The sequence below is a fragment of the Microcebus murinus genome, chromosome 8 (genome assembly GCF_040939455.1).
Source record: "Microcebus murinus isolate Inina chromosome 8, M.murinus_Inina_mat1.0, whole genome shotgun sequence".
NCBI classification, from domain to species: domain Eukaryota; kingdom Metazoa; phylum Chordata; class Mammalia; order Primates; family Cheirogaleidae; genus Microcebus; species Microcebus murinus.
Window position 1 is genome coordinate 54,885,416 of NC_134111.1, and position 22,302 is coordinate 54,907,717.

Below are 22,302 nucleotides of genomic sequence, written 5' to 3' on the forward strand. Positions count from 1 at the left end.
CCCTGCCTCCCACCAGCACACGAGCACACACACACACACTCACACCCCTCAGTGGAGAGGAAAGAAAATTAATTACAGTGGAGATAATCTGCTGCTGAGAGAGACCTAGACGCTACATTATGAAATTTAAACACAAAGAGCTCTTCACTTTAACTCAGAGATGTAACTAAGGGGATAAAACCAATTCACACAAATGTGTAAATGTGAATTGATTTACTCCCTCTGCTGTGAGGGGAGAAGAAATGGCCTGATGTGGAAGGGGATGTCCCAGGCAAAAGGAACAGATGTTCCTGGGGTTGTGGGACATATGGCTGCCCCATAGTCCCATATCCCCCACATATAGCAAGATGAGGCTACATGGGACCTGCACACGCACTCAGCCAACCCATTACCACCCATCAGAGCCAGCAGGATGCAATATCCTGGAGGGCACACTCAACCCTGCTTGTGCTGAGAGAATAGACAACAATGGCATTAGTAGCTCAGGCCAGCATTAGGGCCACCTCAATTAGATTGAGATTAGATGGACAGCACCCTCACAGTCACGCCTCAATTAACATGTACCAAATCACACAAGAACCTCCATCTTTTCTTCCCCACTTCCCTTGGGTAGCCAGTCCCAGGAGCCCCAAGAGTAAGAGGCAAGAACAGGGGAAGGAAGGTCTGAAATTGAATTTTGAACTGAAATATTTATGTATTCTCAGTTGACAGAATAATCACTGAATTCATTTGAGAGAATCTGGATTAAGTTGTCTGCTAGGAAGAAGCTGGATGTTTAGATTCAGAAGTCAAATTTACTGCAGGAAAAATGTTCCATTATTGCATACCTGAGTGTTTGTGGCCTCTTGTATCTGTGAGATTTCTTGCTCATTGCGATCACATGCCTACTGCATGGGGAATGGTTTCAGAGGATGACTAGAAACAGGGGTTTAGGTGAGATGTGATGGCGGCAGAGGGGCAGGAGATAAACAAAAAGGTAGGAGAGGTATTTAAGTAACAGGATCAAGAGTTTTGGTGATGCAGCTGATATAGAGATGATGAAGAGACAGCAATAAGGGATAATAACAAAAGCCACCAGCTGCAACAATAAGTCCATGGTAGTGCTCACCACTTACTGGAGGAATTCAGGAGGGGGTACAGGTTTGAAGAGAAAATGAGTTCAGTTTGAGCCTGTGGAACCTGTAGGGTCTGAAGTTCAAGAGAAGGACTGGGCCTAGAGAGAGATATCTGGGAGCACGGAGATGGTGTCATAGATGCCGGGGAAAGAGAAAGCATCAAGAGTGGGGACTAGGCGAGGTGGCTCACACCTGTAATCTTAGCAATTTGGGAGGCTGAGGAGGAAGGATCACTTGAGCCAAGGAGTTCAAAACCAGTCTGGACAACAGAGAGAGACCCTGTCTCTAAGAGGGAAAGGAAAAGGTGGGGGGACATATCAAAATGTCAAATGTGCCACCAAAGGTCAAATAAGGAGAGAACTGAAAAGTGCCCCATGAATTTAGCTACATGGAGATCACAAGTTATTTTGGAGACAGCAATTTTGGAGAGTGAGTGGGAGGTGAGGAAGTTGATACAGTGAGTGGAGACTTCTCCAAGAGGTTTAGCTGGCAAGGGGAGAGAGAATGGTAGATGGAAGTGAATGTGGCTTTTTATAGTCTGAGAAGGAAGGAGCCAGTAGAGAGGAAGAGGTTGAACATACAGATAAAAGTGAGAAAAAAATAACTTGAGAGAGTAAGGTCAGTAAGAAGTCAGGAGGAGACTGGGCACGGTGGCTCACGCCAATAATCCTAGTACTTTGGGAGGTCAAGGCAGGAGGACTGCTTGAGGCCAGGAGTTCAAGACCAGCCTGAGCAACATAGTGAGACCTCATCTATACATAAAAGAAAAATGAAAAAATTAGCCAGGTGTGGTGGTGCACACCTATAGTCCTATCTATGTGGGAGGCTAAGGCAGGAGGATCACTTAAACTCAGGAGTTGGAGGCTGCAGTGAGCTATAGTCACACCGCTGCACTCCAGTCTGGGCATCAGCTTAAGATCCTGTCTCTAAAAATAAATAAATAAATAAATAAAAGTCAGGAGGAGATGGGATCCAGAGCATCTGACCAAGAGATTGGCCTTAGATGGGGAGGAGAAGCTCCTATCATAGTAAGAGGCAAGATCAAAAAGATAGGTAAAAACACAAGTAAGTTTATAGGTTGTTATGGAAAACAAACTGCTCACATCAAATCTCATGACATCTATTTCCCTCCCTTGCTATGTGAGGGGAAAAATCACCTACAGAGAATGAGAAGGGTAGAGAGGCCAAGCCCATGGAGGTTTGGAAAGAGAGGAGAATTCTTGAAATAGCCCCTCTGGAGACTGAGAAATAGATCAAGCCAGGGGAATATGGCACAACAGCAGGCAGCACTATGATCCCACTTGAGGTTGCTGAGCATGAATTTAAGGTAGCCCCAAGCTGTGTGACGGTGTGATTTTTTTCCAGCAGTGTCTAACAGCCCAGGAAAAGAAATAGTCAAGGCAGACAATTGGATTCAAGGTACACACTCCAAGTTCTGTCAGGCAGATAACACAGAAGAATAATGGAGTTGTGAACACTGGTCAGAAGCAAATGTTAAGAGCCATGGAATCTTTCCTGAGTAGAGAAGGAAGAGGGGACAGCAAGTGGATGATAGATAAGGAGAAAGAAGAAAGCAGAAAGACTGGGGATCTTAATAAGTTTGTAAAATAGATATAGTGAATGTAACCAAATGAGAAGAACTGGAGGAATAGAAAGTCACGGGTTCAGATGTGCTGTGGTTTCTTGATGACAAGTCGGGGCGTGTCCATGGGATTGAGTGATTGAAGCAGAATGGAGAAGGTAATTGGAGATGGAATCAAGAAACTGAGAGGTCAAGTATGCCTCATGGACATATCTAATGTGCCAGATTGGTGGCAGCACTTAAAATGAAAAGGAATACTGTGGGCCCAATGCCAATGTCTTCAAAAAGTAAGGGGCATGACCAGGCAGACAGTAGATGCCAGCTGGAGTGGAGAGTATGGCATAATGGCTCTATAGCCTGGGTCTCAGAGAGTGGAGAACTGAGACCCATGGAAAGGACAGTGTGTGACAAAAAGAACCTGACCCAGGAGCCCCCACCTGTGAGGGCTGCAGAGGAAGCAGTGCGCTTGGGAAAAGCTAGGTTTCTTAGGGCTAGAAACCTAAAGAACGTTCAGTGAAGAGTCTGGGTGTATCAGGAGTTTGCTGATGATGGGATGGGATTCCTGAGGTCATGGGGGAAAAGTTAGGGAAAAAAAAAAGAATGTAAAAGATATAGGAAGAAACTAAACTGTTTTTCCTATTCTCACACACTCAACCAATTGAACACTGCTGGTCAACAAAAAAGGAGGTTTTCTCCCACCAGCAACCAATTCTTCAGTGCACACCAACTGAGTGTCCTATAATTTAACTCAGTTCTGATATTATCTACCTGGAGAGGGCATCAGATACCTCAGGTTAAGACTCAGGCCCACAAAACTGCCTCTACTTCAGATATCAATCCCAACTATTAAGTCATTAAATATGAAATGTCCACTTTTGAATCAAAAGTGTAGTTTATTATATTTCAGACAAGAAGCAGTACAATTAATCAAAGCATGTGTCTAAACTATCAACACAGTAACTTACGCCAGCTGCGAAGAAGCCCAGAGAGCGAGTGGCGATGAGATCGTGAAAGGCGTTTTCCACAGCTTGTTGAGAACTGAATATGTTTCCTTGCAAGAAGTGGTCCACAGCCTGGAAGAAGCGGTAGTCAGTTGGTGCAAGGTCTGGCGAATATGGTGGATAACAGATAGTTTCCAGGTCCAGCCTCTGTAGTTTGAGCAGTGTTGTCTGTGCGACGTGTGGTTGAGCATTGCCTTGCAAGAGAATTGGCCTGTTTCTGTTGACCAATCTCAGCTAATAGTAGGTTGTAGGTTGTCACCTATACTTCTAGCTGACTGGCTATAAATTGCAGGTTCCCAGGAGGATTCTGCTCCTCAGGTTCCATTAATTTGCCAGAGCAGCTCACAGAACTCAGGGAAACACTTTACTTACCTTTACTCATTTATTACAAAGGATGTCACAAAGGATACAGATGAACTGCCAGATGGAAGAGATGCTGGCCTATAGCTCTGGGTGGTGTAGTCCCTGAGATCAACTGTCCCCAACCTTTTTTGCACCAGGGATGGGTTTCATAGAAGACAATTTTTCCATGGATCGGGGGTGGGGGTTGTGGGGGTGTGGTGGAACTCTGTGGCCTGGCCCACAGCCTGGGGGTTGGGGACAACAGCCTGAGATGGATGCAGGCTGGTGGCTGGGTGATACTCAATATCCCAGCTTCCTTCACTCCCTCATATGTCATACTATCTCAATGCCTCTCTGCCTGTTCATTTTGGGCTTGATTTTGTCTCTAAACTTGGAGCCCAGGAAAGAGCATCCTGTAGCCTTAGAGCACTAGGAGTTGCTTTGGGAAAGGCAGATAGCCTACCACAAGATTAACTAACTTCAACCCACACTAAATCCAAGGTACTCATTCAAGGAAAGATGTGGTACTGAGAGTAATTTCATGGAATGACTACTTTTATTTTAAAAAAGGAGACAGAGAATTAAAAAATTTTGGGGGTGGGCATGGTGGCTCAACACTTGTAATCCCAGCACTTTGGGAGGTTGAGGTGGGACCATTTCTTGAGGCCGGGAGTTTAAGACCAGGCTGAGCAACATAGCAAAACCCTATCTCTACAAAAAATAAAAAATTAGCTGGGTGTGGTGGCATGCGCCTATAGTCCCAGCTACCCAGGAGGCTGAGGTGGGAGGATCACTTTAGCCCAGGAGTTCAAGGCTGCAGTGAGTAATGACTGTACCACTACACTACAGCCTGGGCAAGAGTAAGACCCTGTCTCTGTCTTAAAAAAAAAATTCTCTTATCAATTGAAAATTGATTTTTTTCTTAAATGTGAACCAAGATCTGCTTAGTTTTTTATTTTAGCCTCAGGTTGGTTTATTTATGGGCTACATTTAATTTTACTCCCCCTGGTGATTTTTTTCGTTATTGCTGTTTAAAAGACACAGGTCACCTTTTAGCTTCTGTCCAGTTCATTACACATGAACAATTTAGTGTTCTTTGCAGCATTCTTTAGCCCTTGAAATGCCATGTATTGTAGAGGCCAGCTTTCTTATGCAATGTCAGCAGATTTTGTCGAGAACATCTTGCTGGTAGACCCCTTTTTATTGTTTAATGAAGAGATTCAATGAACCCCTGAAGGCTAAGGTTTTAAAAAAATCCCTATTGGGGCTTTGATGTAAAGTATAAAGGTCTTCTCTCTAAGTCTGTTCTATACCTCTTCTGTTATATTACTAATTCAACAATAAATTGCAGCTTTTTAATGCAGTGTCACCTTCATGCTAACTTCCTAGGCTGCAGTGCAGCCTCTGGTGACACAGGGGTCACTTTACAGCAGCTTCACAGCATCAGTTGACAAGAGGGTCAGTAAATATCATTGTTATAGATCTTAAATGAATCCAATACTTAGAGCAAACTAGGTGGCTTGGAGTTCGGCTGTATCAGATGTCCAGTATAATGATCCAAATGACCATGCTTGCATGGCAGTCTGCGTGACTTAGGAACATTGCTGACATTATCTTTAAGATACAGAAAACACAACTGGCATGTGAGAAATGCTACTAAAGGATTAATTCCTTCATTCACTGATACCAGTTCGTCATTAATTCTTTGCATTCCCATATAACTGATCAAATCTATTTGGGAAAAAATAAGTGTCAGACATCATACCTTAGGTTCTGTTTCTTAAATAAAAAAGGAAGGGTGAGTTGGGGGAGGGCTGCTGTGATTTGTTGTGTTTTTTTTCTGAAAAAGAGCACAGAAGAGGGCTGCTGTTGATGGCAGTTTGATGCTGCTGGAGTCTGCCTGTTCCTAGTTTTTTCTGGCATTTTTTCATCTGTGCTGCCATCTAAAGAGGAGAATAAGAAACACACAAAAATAAACCGGAAGTCTTAAAATGGAGTTAGGGGAAAATGGATATTGTATATTTATTTGTATAAAACTAAGAAACATCAGAGATTTGGTGGTTATAATTTTATGCTTTTCTCTTCTCTCTCTCCGTTCCTCCCAGATACAAAACAGGACTTGGATATCTGTTTATTGGTTTTTATGACAACATTCCAGGCATTGCTGGGAAGCCATTTCCTGCATTCTAACTTACCTCTTGTTACATATTAAAATTCAATTGCATAAACTTTCTGGGACCTCAAAATGATCAGGATGTGGCCTCATTTTTCCATTATTAAAACATTGCTGGTAATGCTCACATTCTCAGTCCTGCAGGATCTGGAGATGAAATGGTGGCTTTTTATGTGAATTAACAAGAGAAAGAAGTCCTTTCAACAGAGCAGGGCAGTTTTCTGAAGTCTGTGTGTTCCATAGAACTTACTAGTTCTGTAGGATGTTCACAGGTGAAATGCTGGTCAAATAAATTTGGGGGCTGCAATAGGTAAAACAATGTTAAACACTTTTCTTTATAGCATTTAATTTATCCATGTGCACTGTGAACTTGACAGAGAGGAAAATGCTGGGCAAGCTTTCCCTAACTGATCTGACCTTGAAACCCTGGGTTTTTCATAGAACTGGTGTTGTATGGCACATACTGTAGAAAATGTTACAACAGGGAGAGGAAGTTGGTCTGCTGCATGCACATGATGCACGAACATACCAGTCCTCTCCTGTCCATCCCTACTTCTTCTGTCTAAATATTTTTGAAGCTTTGTTTTGGTTTGAGTAGAGATTGAGGAATTTAACTATTTTTTTTTCTAGCAAGAATGTAATAGAGGTGGGATTTGTTTGACAGTTGCCACTTCCAAGTAAAACAAAATAAGTTTACCTATAGCTTAGGCCAGATTTTCTCTCTTAGCTTCATGTCAAATAGCAACTTAGTAAGATGGTCTTTTTACTTAGCGTGCATTTAGTGTAGTGTGTTTTAACTCTATATAAGGTACTGCTGAAAGGGGAGAAATTTGCTGAGTAAAACACAATCCTTGCCTTTATCAAATCATTAAGTGAGTGGTGTGATAAGTTTATATACAAATTACCAAAAGATTCCTTATATAGATAAATAATGGTCCTACCAGATGCAGTCATCATAACTGAAACAATAGGGTTTAGTTTCTGTGGAGTAAGGCAATGTTCATCCATGGAACAAGAAAATAATATCCTTATGAAATTCTTGTAGTAGCATCCATTGTTACAACATTGCACTATCTATCTACCTATCTGTTGATTGAGATGGGGTCCCACTATGTTGCCCAGGCTGGTCTTGAATTCCTGCCTTCAAGCAATTCTCCTGCCTTAGCTTCCCAAATTGCTGGGATTATAGGCATGAGCCACTGAGCCCACCCTACCTTATTTAAAAAAAAACTAAAGTGTCAGTGGCCATGAATATTTGTCGGTATTAATTCTGGAACTGATATTCTTGATGAAACTAAGTGAACAATATTAATGCTTCTCTTTTGATAATATTTCTACATTTTAATGCCTTTGACTCAAAAAGTAATATCTCTGTTTAGGTATGAATAAGGATAATGATAAAACATCATCCCTTACAAAGAATACATATTATTTTCATTTTATGGAAGCAACTAGGACTGAGAGAAGTTAGTTTGTTTAATATCTTGTTAGTTTGTCTAATATCTTATAAGTTAGTTTGTCTAATATGTTGTAAAGGGCAGGCTTGGGACTGAAATTCAGTCCTATCTGGCCCCAAATTCTTGTTATTTATTTCTCTTATGGTGGGCAGAGTAATTTTAGAAAATGTCTACATATGCCTGATTACTAAAACCTAAAAATATGACTTGCCAAAGTGAAGTGGAAAAACAGTTTTCCTGGGATTTAGAGAATTACACACATATATGTGTAAAGGAAACTGTAAATTTTATGAGAGCAGAAACCTCAGGACTGTATCCATTCTCTTTACCATACTAAACCCAGTGCTCAGCACATGCTTGACATATAGATTTGCCTCAATTAAGATTTGATGAATGAAGTACAGATGAATGATAATGTTTGGGATTAGGTAATAGGCACACATGAACTTTGAATATCATATTGTTATTTTTGGCAAGATAATTCAGTTTTGAATCTATAAAGGGGAAATAAGATAAAAGGTTAATGTAAGCCTTTTTTTTTTTTTTTGAGACAGAGTCTCACTCTGTTGCCCAGGCTAGAGTGTCATGGCATCAGCCTAGCTCACAGCAACCTTAAATTCCTAGGCTCAAGCGATCCTCCTGCCTCAGCTTCCCGAGGAGCTGGGACTACAGGCATGTACCACCATGCCCAGTTAATTTTTTTTCTACATATTTTTATTTTTCCAGCTAATTTCTTCCTATTTTTAGTGGAGTTAGGGTGTCACTCTTGCTCAGGCTGGTCTTGAACTCCTGACCTCGAGCAATCCACCTGCTTCAGCCTCCCAGAGTGCTAGGATTACAGGTGTGAGCTATCACGCCTGGTCAATGTAAGCCTTTTGAAAGTAAGTCTTCTCTCTCTTCATAACATGAACTAAACCTGGTCAAGGGCAGTTTCCACATTTGCAAATATATTTTCTAGATAAATCTGAATAATTAAATAATCACATTGTGATTCAATTTGTGAATGATCGAAAGCCTTTCCCTGCATAGTTGTTTGGTCATTCCCCTACAAATTCCCTAAAAATGGCTAAAAAAGCTAGGCTTGAAATAAAACTAGACTTGAAGGAGAAAACTAAATATTTTTTATATTTGTGTTCCCAGCACCCAGCTGTATAGTAGATACACAACACAGAAGGAAGAAGAAATAAACGGTGGAAAAAAGGAAGAAAAATGAGTGTTCAGAACCTTGGATTTTCGTCTTGGGTTGGCTATGTGAACTTGGGCCAATCATTTCTCCATTTCGTTTCTCAGTTTCCTTATTTGGAAGGCAGAGATGTTGATCTAGTTGACCACCAAGGTGCCTCCAGATTCTAATTTCCTGTGGATGAGACTGGGGTCATCCTTGGTATAAACAAGTCTATGCTTCCTTATGTCCACTAGGGGGTACTGTAGTACTTACTAGCTCCATGGCCTCCGTCTTCCAATTTATCCCATTCTGTTGACAGTTTTTTCCTGACTTTATTCCCCTGAAAAACATTCTTTACCTTTAACTTTCATACTCAAATTTATACTGCAAAGATTAAGATTTAATTTGGTAATTGAAGCTGGATAAACCTAGGAAGAATTTAGCTTGATGATTCGTATGACTAAATAGGCAAATTAGAATCACAGCCGGGCACGATGGCTCAGGCCCATACACTCTGGGAGGCTGAGATGGGAAGATTGCTTGAGGCCAGGAGTTTGGGACCAGCCTGAACAAAAGCAAGACTCTGTCCAACTAAAAATAGAAAATTAGCCCGGGATAGTGGCACAGGAGGCTGAGGTAGGAAGATCACTTGAGCCTAGGAGTTCAAGGTTGCAGTGAGTTATGATGACGCACTGCACTCTACCCAGAGCAACAGAGTGAGACTCTGTCTCAAAAAGAAAAAAAAAAAATCAGAGTTAATTACATAGTAAAGTTATGAGATGTTAAGATTTTGTTTAGGCCAAATGGAGGGCCTTGAAAATCTTTTAAAGGAAAATAAAGAGGAATAAATTCTAATTACCCTAACAACAAAAGCATAAACTTATGAAGACAACTATACAACTATCCAAGAGTATAAAAGAAGGCTTAGATATACCATGTTCTTGGATAAGAAGACTCAGCATTGTAAAAATTTAAAATTATTCTCCAAATATATTCACAAATATAGCATGATTCCAATCAAAATCCAAATGGGAAACTTTATAAAAGAAATTCATTGAGAAAAATTAAACTGAAAAGAGTCAAGAAAAAAAGATTTAACTTTTTGACAGGGAAGGGGTAGTTCAAATGAACTAGCATGTCCTAAAAGAAATGATAAAACAGCTGAAATTAAAACAGTGACAACAAAGTAAACAAACAGACCACTAAAATAGAAGAGCAAGTCCCAAAACAAACCCAAGCATGGAGCTCTGGATGTGTGCATGGAGGGGTGTGTATTTTGGTTACTTAGCATCTCAACACTTTTTTCATTATGGAAACTGAAAAAGAGCAGATCTTACCTCTTCTAGACAGTAACACAGGACATACCTGAGGTTTGTCCTGTGGGATTCTGACACTGAATCCAGAATGGGTGATGCAAAGGGCTAAGGACCATCATGTTATTTACAGAGATAGTGATGATGTCAATCATCTGGGAGAAGAGAATGTCTGGTGGTTGCAGTGTCATTGGACTCCACTTAGATTCTAGTTAGACTCTTCCCTTAACAGCTCTTCTCTAAGTTCCGGCAACATTCTAACCAGTCTGTTGCTACAGTGGTCCTTGGCAGAGTTTTCTGTTGCCAGACTTCTTTGGCTCCTGTTTCCTGAGCATGGTTTTTAACTTTCCCACAGATTTTGTGAGCTGTTTGGTATCCTTCCAATAAATTACATTCTGTTCAATCTACTCAGAATTTGTTACTAATGCTTGCAACTAGGAATCCTGACTTGTACAGAAACTGGTAAAGAGGAATCAGTTACAAACAACAGACTTTTTGGGAAATGAGGAGAATCTGGTTATCCAGATTCATTATTGTTTGAAGAGAGTAAAAACTAGTTAATATTCAGAGATGGGCTTCTGGAAGTCCGTGGCATGTAACAGTGAAACAGCTACTCCAATTAATGTCTGTGAACATGAGGACTGTGGGCATTGAAGACAAGACTGTTGGGCACACAACTGCTATTGTCAGAGAACTCTATGGAGGGCAGAAGGAATTCAAGAGCAGTGTGCTGAGGTCAGATGCTTTAGTTAAAAAGATTAACAAATGAAAATTTCTAGATTCTCATTTTAAAACAACTGATACCCAAACTGTGAATTTGTTAAGAGAAACTTAGAAGCCCCAGGACGGACATATGTATAAAACAATATTTGTTCCTATTAATTGATGACTTGCAAATCTGTTGAATTTACCTCCTTATTTTCCCTCCTGGCATGCAAAGGGACATGCAGCCATTTATCAGGATAATCGTGAATGATGAAGTGGAAATAGTTTGCTTTCATCTGGTACAGACAATAGTAGAGCTTCACCTTCTTGCCACAGGATTAGATCACCTTTTGGGCTCTGGGGCACAATTAAGTCTGCAGAAAGATTCTTATTTCCTCACTTTACATGATATCACATTGACTCACTAGATTGTCCATACTATGCAGATGAGGACAAAAGAGTAGAAAATAGTAAATATCTTTAAAACTTAGAGAAAAAGATATGAGCGCTAGAGTGGGAAGTTTTTCAAGGGTCCAGTGATATTTAGAACATGTTTGACTATGATTACAAACAGATAAACTGTTGTACCCGAACTCTTTATCAATGCGAAGAAGCATTATTTTGGTGGACTTCTTTGGATTTTAGAGGCTTGCTACTAGGTCCCAGTGGAACATAATCCAGGTGTTAACTCAGATTCCTAACTCAAGAGGCTTGGATAGGATCTGAAGGCAAGTAAGTTTCATGAACACATTGCTCACGTTCTCCTGTTGCCAGCTCCGGTCATACTGCTGTCCCTCCTCAACTTACATGTAATTGCCTCATGGGGTATCCACCATGACCACTTGACTTGAGAAGAAAAAATTAAAATCCTGGTTTATGGCCAAGCGCCATGGCTCACGCCTGTCATCCTAGCACTTTGGGAGGCCCAGGCGGGCGGATCGCTCAAGGTCAGGAGTTTGAGACCAGCCTGTGCAAGAGTGAGACCCAGTCTCTACTAAAAATAGTCTCTACAGGCACATGCCTGTAGTCCCAGCCACTCGGGAGGCTGAGGCAGAAGGATCGCTTGAGCCCAGGAGTTCAAGGTTGCTGTGACCTAGGCTGACACCACAGCACTCTAGCCTGGACAACAAGAGGGAGACTCTGTCTCAAAAAAAAAAAATCCTGGTTTACAAATGCTTTTTTTCCGGTTTGAAATGGATTGCTTTAGCATTTATAGCTTATCCAGAGACCCAGAAGGACCAGGGAAAAGTATGATCCTCACAATGGGAAGAAATTGAAATAGCATATATCTCATTCAATTTGCCTGGAATCAGCAGTGGCTAGTGGTTTGGTGTTTTTTTTTTAACTTTTATAATTATGAACTTCATTTTTATTTACTATGCCAACATTTTCAGGTGAGACTTTATATCTGGTTTTTATAATTCATTTTACAAGCAAATTCTAATATACAATAGGTACCTGAACTGGTTTTGAAAAACAACGGGAAGGCAGGGCGTGGTGGCTCACGCCTGTAATCCTAGTACTCTGGGAGGCCGAGGCAGGCTGATCGCTCAAGGTCAGGAGTTTGAAATAAGCCTGAGCAAGAATGAGACCCTGTCTCTACTAAAAATAGAAAGAAATTAATTGGCCAGCTAAAAATATATAGAAAAAATTAGCGAGGCATGGTGGCACATACCTGTAGTCCCAGCTACTCGGGAGGCTGAGGCAGGAGGATCACTTAAGCCCAGGAGTTAGAGGTTGCTATGAGCTAGGCTGATACCATGGCACTCCAGCCTGGGCAACAGAGTGAGATTCTGTCTCAAAAAAAAAAAAAAAAAATAAGAACAATGGGAAAACAATACTGTAGATATTATTTTTGTTGTTAGTAATGACTTAGAGACTTTAAATTCTTAGAGTCAGTATTATTTTGTTATGGAAATGCTTTACCAAGGATAAAGTGGGTAGTTTTCCCCCAACAAGGTTAGAACATATATCTTCAATTAATGACAGTTGTAGATTGGTGCCCACCATCACAAATCATTTATCCAAAAGTATTCGTTCAAATTGCTGCAGCAGAAAACTTAAAGGAAGATGTGGAAAGATCACTAGAAAATAGAATTCAAACATCAGAATTAAGAAAAATAGCAAGGCTGTCATCCCCAAGGAAAAACATCAGGTATTTTATAATTAATTTTCAAATACTGCATTAAAATACAAACACAACCATCCTGACTAATTAAGCAATATGAACTATTGTGTAAGATGGAGAGTAAACTAAAATGGTGCTGCAGTCTTATTATCTCCATTGCAAGCCTGTTTGGTGATTCTAAAGGACGTCTCTAGTGCCCTAGAGACCACGAAGCCAGTATGATAACTCTGCTCAGAAAGTTATTGTCATGACTCTCCCAGTTGCACGAAAAGGTTCTCTGTCTAGTGGTCTCTACATGGCATGGTTAGAAGCTCTATCTAAGGACCTACCACCAATCCTCCTAGTCCGTGGAAATCATCAGAATGTCCTTACCTTCTATTCCTAAATGTTCTACACAATGGACAGTCCTCCAGAGGGGTACTTCAGTGCCTATGAAGTAACTGAAATCTTCAATGACATATTAACATTGCAATGGTGAATGGTGACTTTTCTTTCACTGTTTCATTAATTTGAAAGCACACAGGAAAGTTGTTCCATTGATATGTGTATGGAGACTTCAGTTTTAGTTAATTCCATATCTCAGTCTTAAAGAATGGTGATTGTTTGATGGACTGAAGTTCATGAGGGTAAAGTTTTCCTTCGCTACTGGAATAGCAATAAAAGTGTGTTATTTTTTGATTGATGAAAGGAGTACAAAAAGCCTTTAGCCTTGAGGTGCCTTCTGAAATTAACCAAATCTCATCCATATATCCTCTTTTATAAATTTATAGAATGTCAAACTTTGCCTTCAGCTATTATTTTTATTTCTAGTCTCTTCTACCTTAAGACAAAATGGACACTGCTTTTCTCCTTCCATTGACCAATTAATGTTGAGTACTGTATGTTTTCTATTACTTTTTAAAAGGTATCTGTTAGATATTAAAGGTGAGAATTAGGGCAGGTTAATGAAAAATGGGGAAAAATATGGTAATCAAAAAGTGACCACAAGGTTAGGTTTATATGAGTACCTGTAAATGTAGAACTAAGATAAAAAGTTCCCAAATACCCTTTTAAGCCATTCTGATTGGCTACTATATCAATCTTCATTATTATTTCTTGAAACCTTAGGGAAGGTTGAGGATTTATCCAATACTTGGAATAGACCATGCTGAAAAATTATATGTTATCATTCTTTAAACAAGATCATTTGTATTTATTTGAAGAAAGATCTGTCCTAATTTAGAATTTTCCTCAAATCTGAGGGACTTTTGAGAAATGCTAACAGATTTTTTTTTTCTGGAGGAAATTTAGACAAAGCAATGTCATTTAATAGAATATTTCCATAAACACTACGTGGAATTTCGCTATACTGTACCATCCTTTATAAATCATTAAAATAATGTTTCTTCAAATGGTTAAATGGACCACTGGTTTCTTAGTGAAATGTTTTTAGGCTTACTTCATTCAATTGTCAAATACACTTAGTCTTAATACACTCAGGTTTGAACAGATTATTCTGAACATTTAAATTTAATCCATTCTTAATACTTTAAAACTTTTGTGTTACGAAAAACTGCCAGTTTGTGCTTTTGAAATGTCTGTTTTGACATCACAGTCTACTTACTAGTACAATTTTGATAGTGCATAGGTACTGTTACTAAAAGCTTTATATACAATTATTAATGTGAAATTTTTCATTTTTTTATTCAAGGAAGGATTTCCTAAAAACATTTCAAGGGATTTATGTCTACATATCTGTATATGTGTGTGTGTATATGTATATGCATACACAGATGCATATTTGTATATACAATGAAATTTATGTTGCTGGTGTTTTGAATTTTAAAGTGATCAGGATTCATTGGATTAAATTATTTTTTTGTTTTAGTAAACATAAGTTCAAAATCAGATTGATGGATATAGGTTTCATAGAGAACAACTAATCATTTGAAGGGCATGCTGTAATTTCACACAGTTATCCAATTAAAAGATGGAGAACATTTCATCTGAAATACTGCTTGGTGGATTCATTGGTATAAGTTTCCATGGTGTAGAATTTATGCAGGTTTCATGAATCTTGATAGAAATCTATAAAATTATTCTTTTCAGGCCAGGCGCGGTGGCTCACGCCTGTAATCCTAGCACTCTGGGAGGCCGAGGTGGGCGGATTGCTCTAGGTCAGGAGTTTAAAACCAGCCTGAGCAAGAGCAAGACCCTGTCTCTACCATAAATAGAAAGAAATTAATTGGCCAACTGATATATATAGAAAAAATTAGCCGGGCATGGTGGCACATGCCTGTAGTCCTAGCTACTCGGGAGGCTGAGGCAGGAGTATCGCTTGAGCCCAAGAGTTTGAGGTTGATGTGAGCTAGGCTGATGCTACGGCACTCACTCTAGCCTGGACAACAAAGCAAGACTCTGTCTCAAAAAAAAAAAAAAATTATTCTTTTCAATGGTGCAGTATTTTGCTGCATGAGTATGAATTCAATTAATATAAATTGGAGATCTGATAATTTTGAATTCAGAATATTAAGAAAATGAAGTAACTGATTTTCTAAAAATTCTTTTCTACATTATAACTCATAGCATTGTTCCATTTATTGCAGGTTTTGCAGTGTTTGGGGGAAAAGACTGTAGAAATGTATTCAGTAAATAATATCATGTGCGAACTTTTAAAATGGATAATAGGGCATGGATTGAGTGCTGCTATCTTGACATGTGCACAGGTACACTTACTTTTTTTTCCTTTTTTTTAAAGTTTTTCGCATTCAGGAAAACATCATTGTGATCTATACTTTAGGAACCAAATGTCATGCATTATACATGTGTGTATGCATAATGCAGGGAGGGTAATATTGTCTGTGAAATAATGTAAGAAGCTTTTCACTTAAAACAAAATTGTATTACTTTCACCTAACACTAGATACCAGGTCAAAAGTTTCAAGGTTGTTGTAGTGCTCTAATAAATTTCAATGATTAATTCTTAGAGATGCTAACTAGTGTTGAAACTGTGATACCTTATTTATGCTGAATTTTGATTATTTTAATGCCAAATTTTTTTTAGTTCTAATCATTGGTGATAACTTGGAAATAAATAATTATACAATGGCATTTGACAGTTCATTATTCCTATAGGTAAGAATTCAATGGGTTTAGAGAGAATGGTGGTGTTAAGCTGATTATTAACGGTTACTGAAATAAAATATTTATTTGTTACATTATTCATTTGTATTTTAGGTTCCCTTTTACATTCTTTTTATATGCTTTCTGACATTACATATTTTTTAAGACTATGGAAATAATTTCAAGATTTGAGCTGTGGTGGATGATTACTAAGTTTGAAACTGTAATATTTTGATAATACTGTACTATAACTGTCACACAAATGCTTTTCTAATGTTTTAACCTTGAGAATTGCAGTTGCTGCTTTGTACAGAAGTTGCTGCAATAAAGGAAGTGGATTCATTAAAAAAAAATAAAGGAAAGTCAAGTGTGCACCTTTGTGTCTATAACACCATCTATGCTACAGGAGCATTTGGAAGTGACAGCTACAGGGGGATCACATTCTCTTTGATGCTTTAAGAAAAATGAGTTAAATACTTAAGGGGACAATGGAACATTCAAAGAAAACCTAGTGCTTTAATGGGAAAAGTGACACGCTGGGAATATAATTCTCTGAAAGGCTGTACAAACAGCAACAATTACAGAGAAATTCGTTTCAACAAAGCCACACCCAACAGGCAGCACTTTGATATTTCAGGAACAACTCCAAGCAATTAAGCTCACTTAAAGTGAAAATCTGATATTTTCCTTCATATTCAGATTTTACTTTGTTAAAATACTTAGTAAGTTCCTTATTATTTATATAAATACAATGAACAGTAGCCTGTATGCCTGAAAATATTGCACAAATGAAAAGTGAGACTCTAAAAGAAAAATGCTAGATGGTATCAGTTATTAGAAACATTCTAAATGACGCAACTCTGTAATCCTTTAATGCCTTTCAGTCATCTGCACCTGTACAGATAAATGCCTTAGGCTAAGCTTTCTTTTAAAAATTTGATATGCATTTCATTAACAGCCAAATATCTAATTCTGCATACTCTAATTTCCTCTTTCACAATTGTGAAACTTAACCAATTCCATAAAACTTCTTCCTCAGAACTTAGAATTTGTATACTGCAACTATCTTCACTAATGTCTGGTTTGGTGCCTTGACCAATGACTTGGAAGGAATAGCATCAGTGACAAGGACGTCTGAAAAAAAGATATGTGAAAGGACCTCTAGGAATGTGCCACATGATATTAAGGAATTATTGTTAATATTTTAGGTGGTTAATGGTATTGTGGTTATGTGGTTATGTTTTTAAGATTTCTTTCCCTTTCATGATAAATACTAAAATATATACAGATCAAATAATATATCTGGACTGCTTCACAAGAATCTAGTAGGGGCTAGGGTGGGGAGGAAAGTGGGTAGGTATAGGTGAAACAAGAGTGGGTATGAAGTGATTATTATTGTGGCTGAGGGATGGGTCATTATACTAGTCTCTCCTGTGTTTAAAATTTTCCATAATAAAAAATCAATGAATAAGGCCGGGCGCTGTGGCTCACGCCTGTAATCCTAGCTCTTGGGAGGCCGAGGCGGGTGGATTGCTCAAGGTCAGGAGTTCAAAACCAGCCTGAGCAAGAGCGAGACCCCGTCTCTACTATAAATAGAAACAAATTAATTGGCCAACTGATATATATATAAAAAAAAAAAAAATTAGCCGGGCATAGTGGCGCATGCCTGTAGTCCCAGCTACTCGGGAGGCTGAGGCAGAAGGATCACTGCAGCCCAGGAGTTTGAGGTTGCTGTGAGCTAGGCTGACGCCACGGCACTCACTCTAGCCTGGACAACAGAGTGAGACTCTGTCTCAAAAAAAAAAAAAAAAAAAATGAATAAATTACATTTATTCAATATTGTCTCTGTAGGTCAAATAATTAAATTCCTTAGTTTTATAGTTGGAAAAAAATTGAGGTCTAAGAATTCAGTCAGTGGAAAAAGCAAGGGCTTTAGAATCTCACTTTACTATACCAGCTATGTGACCTGAGGAAGTTACTTAACTTCTCTGAGCCTCATTTTAGCCATCTGTATAATGAGGTCAATAGCATTTATCATGAAGTGTTTTGTGAGAATCAAAAGAATTAGTACCTGTAAAGTGCCTATCACAGTGAGCAGAGAGTAGAGGCTCAGTAAGTGGCAACTGTCACTATTATTAAAGGGTCTAGCCAGTCATGGTGGCTCACAACTATAATCCCAGCAATTTGAGAGCCTGAGGTGGGAAGATCGCTTGAGGCCAGGAGTTTGAGGCTACAGCGAGCTATGATTATGTCACTGCCCTTCAGCCTAGGCAACGGAGTGAAATCCTGTCTCAAAAAAAAGTGTCTAAGATGACACAGCTTGTAGTGGTGGAAGCAGATCTAGAGCACAGATTTCCTAACGAACAGTTCTTCCATATTAGGTTATTTCTCTCGGGTAACTGGCTTTTTATTAATGCCAGTTGAAATGAGGAAAAAAAGAAACGCCTGAATGGAAATTAATTGACAATTGGCAAGAAGTGGTTTTATCTGAAAAAGATTTGTCTGTAGATATGATATCAAAACTTCAATCTAGATTGATCTAATGGTATCAATCTAGTTTCTCACCTAGCAGACATGGCCTGACTGTACCTTCCACATGTGGTTCTATGAGGGCTGGTTTTAATAAAAGGAAGTTGCTTTAGGAGCCTTTCTATTTTTTAATGTGTAACAAGAGGCCCCATATGTAACACAACTAACTATAGATAGTAATCTGATTTTACCAAGGTCACTCTGCTAGATAGAGGCAGAAGTGGGATTAGAAACCATATTTCCAGGTCTGTATGTTTGGTTTCAGTGAATGTATTTTTTAGAAGTTTATGCATCAGGGAAGATGATTTCCACTACAAAGCATACAATGCACAATATTGTCCTTCTAACAATCAACAATAAGGCATGTTCAATTTATCATCACATGGACTATTGCTTTTCCTTCTTTTTCCTTTCTTTTTTTTTGTTTTTGAGACATCAGGTGTAGCAGATGCCTTTTGCCAGATGCTCCTGGCATTTTAAAGTTCTTATCATCTGATTTGAGGAAGATCTGTGGGGCTTTAAACATACACCATACCCAATGTATCTATTTATTGGCATTATTTGACTTGTTCTCTACTTTTATAAGCCTCTCTACTTTTATCTTCTTCCTCAGTAATTTTAGAAACCTTTCATAGGAAGGACAAAAAAAATAGGAAGTCTTTATTCTCCGTACTTCTCTGGTAGGAGTGAGGGAGAATATACGAGGGAATTGATGAATGGAAATGTTAAGACTAAGGGACTTTACCCCAGTCACTCTGCTGCTGCTACACCAATGAAAAACAGCAATTTCTTCTAATAAACATCTAACGCTGTGCTAGATGCTGAGGATACAAAAATGATTTAGACATCGTATCATTTCAGTGTACCTGCCCTTAGAGAACACAGAGTTTAGTAGGTTAGGTAGATGGGTATCAAAACAATTATAATAAAAAGCCAGAACATAACTGCTAAACGGGTAAAAATGAAATGCTTTGGCAAGCAGAAGCTCTGACAAGAAGAGACAGGCTTTCAGAGAGACAGTGGAATGTGATTGGGGCCTTGGGGGATCTTACTTCAGCAGACTGAGAATCAGAGTCCAAGATCTGTCACTCCCAGACAGCTGGTGGTTCCAGTAGATAAAGGAGATGAGAAAGGGCAGGGTGTGTCCTGAGAACACTAGTATGGCTGCAACTGCCAGCTGAAACGCCACTTGGGAGTTCTTTCTTGCCTTTTGGAAATAAAATGTAAAAAGAGAGGATAAAAATAATCAAACCAAACCAAAGTTAAAAGAGTAACAATACAGAGGATACAACACAGGACAGGTTCTTACTGTTCCAGAACCCATGTGTCAAGGAAGGGTCTGTATGTATCTCTACTTGAATATGGCCATTTGTTCAACAAATATTTAGTGACTACGACCTTGTGCCAGGCCCTGGGATAGATGCTGGGGATAAAGCAGTGAACAAGACTGCCATGGTCCCTGAGTTTTATATTCTGACAAGGGAGACGGTCTTTAAACAATGACTTATTGTATAATCATCACAACTGTAATAAGCAGTGCAAAGAAGTAAAGATGCTAGGGGTATATCTAATCATTCAAGGGATTTGGGAAAGCTTCCTTGAAGAAGAGGCATTTGAACTGAGTGCTGAAGGAAGGGTAGGGTTGCAGGGGCTAGGGTTAGGGTTGAGGGCAGGGGAAAAGTATTCAGGGCAGGGGGAAACGAGACTGGTGGTAGTACCAGTGTGAGTGCCCAGTGGTAGTACCATGAAGAGTGAGAAAGCTAATGAGCTGAGTGAAAGCTTGTTTGTGCGTGGCCTTGTAGGTCCCACTCATGATTTGGGTCATTACTCTCACATACCAGGAAGCAACACATTTTTGAAAGGTCACTTTGAGTGCAAAATGGAGAAAGGATCAAAGCGAGATGAGAGTAGATGTGGAAGAGTAGTCTGAAGGCTATTAAGACCTGCCGAGAGTCCAGGCTAAGAAATGAGGATGATTTGTACTAGGGTGGGGAGAGTGGGAATGCAGAGAGTCAGGAAGAAAGGTCTGGAAGAGGAGGGCAAGGTCTGAACAGAAAGCATGGCTTATCAATGTCAGCTGGTGTGTGTGTGTGTGTGTACGTTTTCCATAGCAGTGAGTGGAATCGTCAGGGATCAGATTTTAGATTAACAATTCTGTACCACTTTTAGTTATATTCTCTTTTCCTGCAAGCCACAATCCCCATCCTCTAAAACCAAGCCAAAAACCAGCCTAGAACTTCAAGAATCAGCCATCTTGGCAGGGCGTGGTGGCTCACGCCTGCAATCCTAGCATTCTGGGAGGCCGAGGCGGGCAAATTGCCCAAGGTCAGGAGTTCAAAACCAGCCTGAGCAAGAGCGAGACCCTGTCTCTATTAAAAATAGAAAAAAATCAATTGGCCAACTAATATATATAGAAAAAATTAGCCGGGCATGGTGGCATATGCCTGTAGTCTCAGCTATTCAGGAAGCTGAGGCAGGAGGATTGCTTGAACCCAGGAGTTTGAGGTTGCTGTGAGCCTGGCTGACGCCACAGCACTCGAGCCTGGACAACAGAGTGAGATTCTGTCTCAAAAAAAAAAAAAAAAAAAAAAAAAAAAAGAATCAGTCATCTTTTCCTAATCCCCACATACTGAAACTGGGCAAGATTTGGCTTGTGGGGTTCCACCCTAAGCATTCTCAATCCTTTCCTAGAACTTGTGCTCAACTTTAATGAAAGACAGTAGGCAAGGATATCAGGAATACAAAAAAGAAAAGAGTAAACCTGTAAACACTTAGAAAGATAAGGATAATGAGTAAATATGGGTTAACTGTACCTAGTTAAGGAAATATACTGGTAGGAGATCCCCCAGGCCTTTCTGTTTTGGGTGGAGATGAAGTAACCTTTAAAGAGAATCTTAGTTGCAACTATGTTTGAGGATGTTATCTGCTGGAGCAATACCTAGTAGTATCAAGGCTTGGGCAAGCTAGTCACTTACTAAATACTGGTTGAATTGAAGCATATGTATAACAAAGTCCTGAGGGCTACACATACTCAGTGCAAATTATTTAGCATCTCCAACTGCTAAAATTTCATTACAAAAAAGAAGGAAACAGAGAGCAGATAGGGGTTTGGCTGCTATTGTGGAAACAGGAAATTTGTGCCATATGAGGTAAGCTCTGGGCCAGGAGTTCTGGTAATAACTGGGTGCCCCTTGACAAGTCTGTCTTGTATTCTCACTTTTAAAGTAAGAAGATTATGTAAGATGGGCTCTAAGTGCAACTTTGGGTCTAATATAGTAAGGAAAGCAAGGTCAAAAAGCTTACACTGTATAGATCTGAGCAGAGAAAGAAAAGAAAGCAAGCCAATGATTGAAGGTAACAGGGAGCTTCTCCTGCTACATTTAAAATAATCCTAAACTAAGAGAGGATCCAAATGTGGATTCCTTTCTGTAGACTTCTGACTGGGAAGTAATTGCCAACACCTGTTTTTATTCATGCCAGCATCTGTTACTGTGTGAAACAAGTATACTCCCTTCGCTACAATCCTCAGTTTCCCAACAACTTTCTTAATAACTCAGGAGAAACCAAGCACTCTTGCCAAGGACTTGGGTTCATCTAAATTTCTTCAATCCCAGCCTGCTAGGCTTCTTCCCAAGGTCAGCCAAGTCTCAGGCTTCTTTTTCAGGCCTCTCAATCGTCTATAAAAAAGGG

General features: G+C 39.4%; 2 long non-coding RNA genes across 2 annotated transcripts in view; one reads left to right on the forward strand and one right to left on the reverse strand.

Annotated features, from left to right (window-relative positions):
• The window catches only part of LOC142872361 (uncharacterized), a 45,613-nt gene extending 39,381 nt beyond the window's left edge, over positions 1-6,232 (forward strand). The window contains exon 5 of the long non-coding RNA XR_012920577.1: positions 6,146-6,232. This is a non-coding gene — a long non-coding RNA (uncharacterized LOC142872361). The remainder of the gene's footprint in view (positions 1-6,145) is intronic.
• Positions 6,233-6,386: 154 nt separating this feature from the next.
• LOC142872362 (uncharacterized) overlaps positions 6,387-22,302 on the reverse strand; it is a 41,052-nt gene continuing 25,136 nt past the window's right edge. Inside the window, exons 2-3 of the long non-coding RNA XR_012920578.1 lie at positions 12,780-19,819; positions 6,387-12,646 (exon numbers count right to left, since the gene is read on the reverse strand). This is a non-coding gene — a long non-coding RNA (uncharacterized LOC142872362). The remainder of the gene's footprint in view (positions 12,647-12,779; positions 19,820-22,302) is intronic.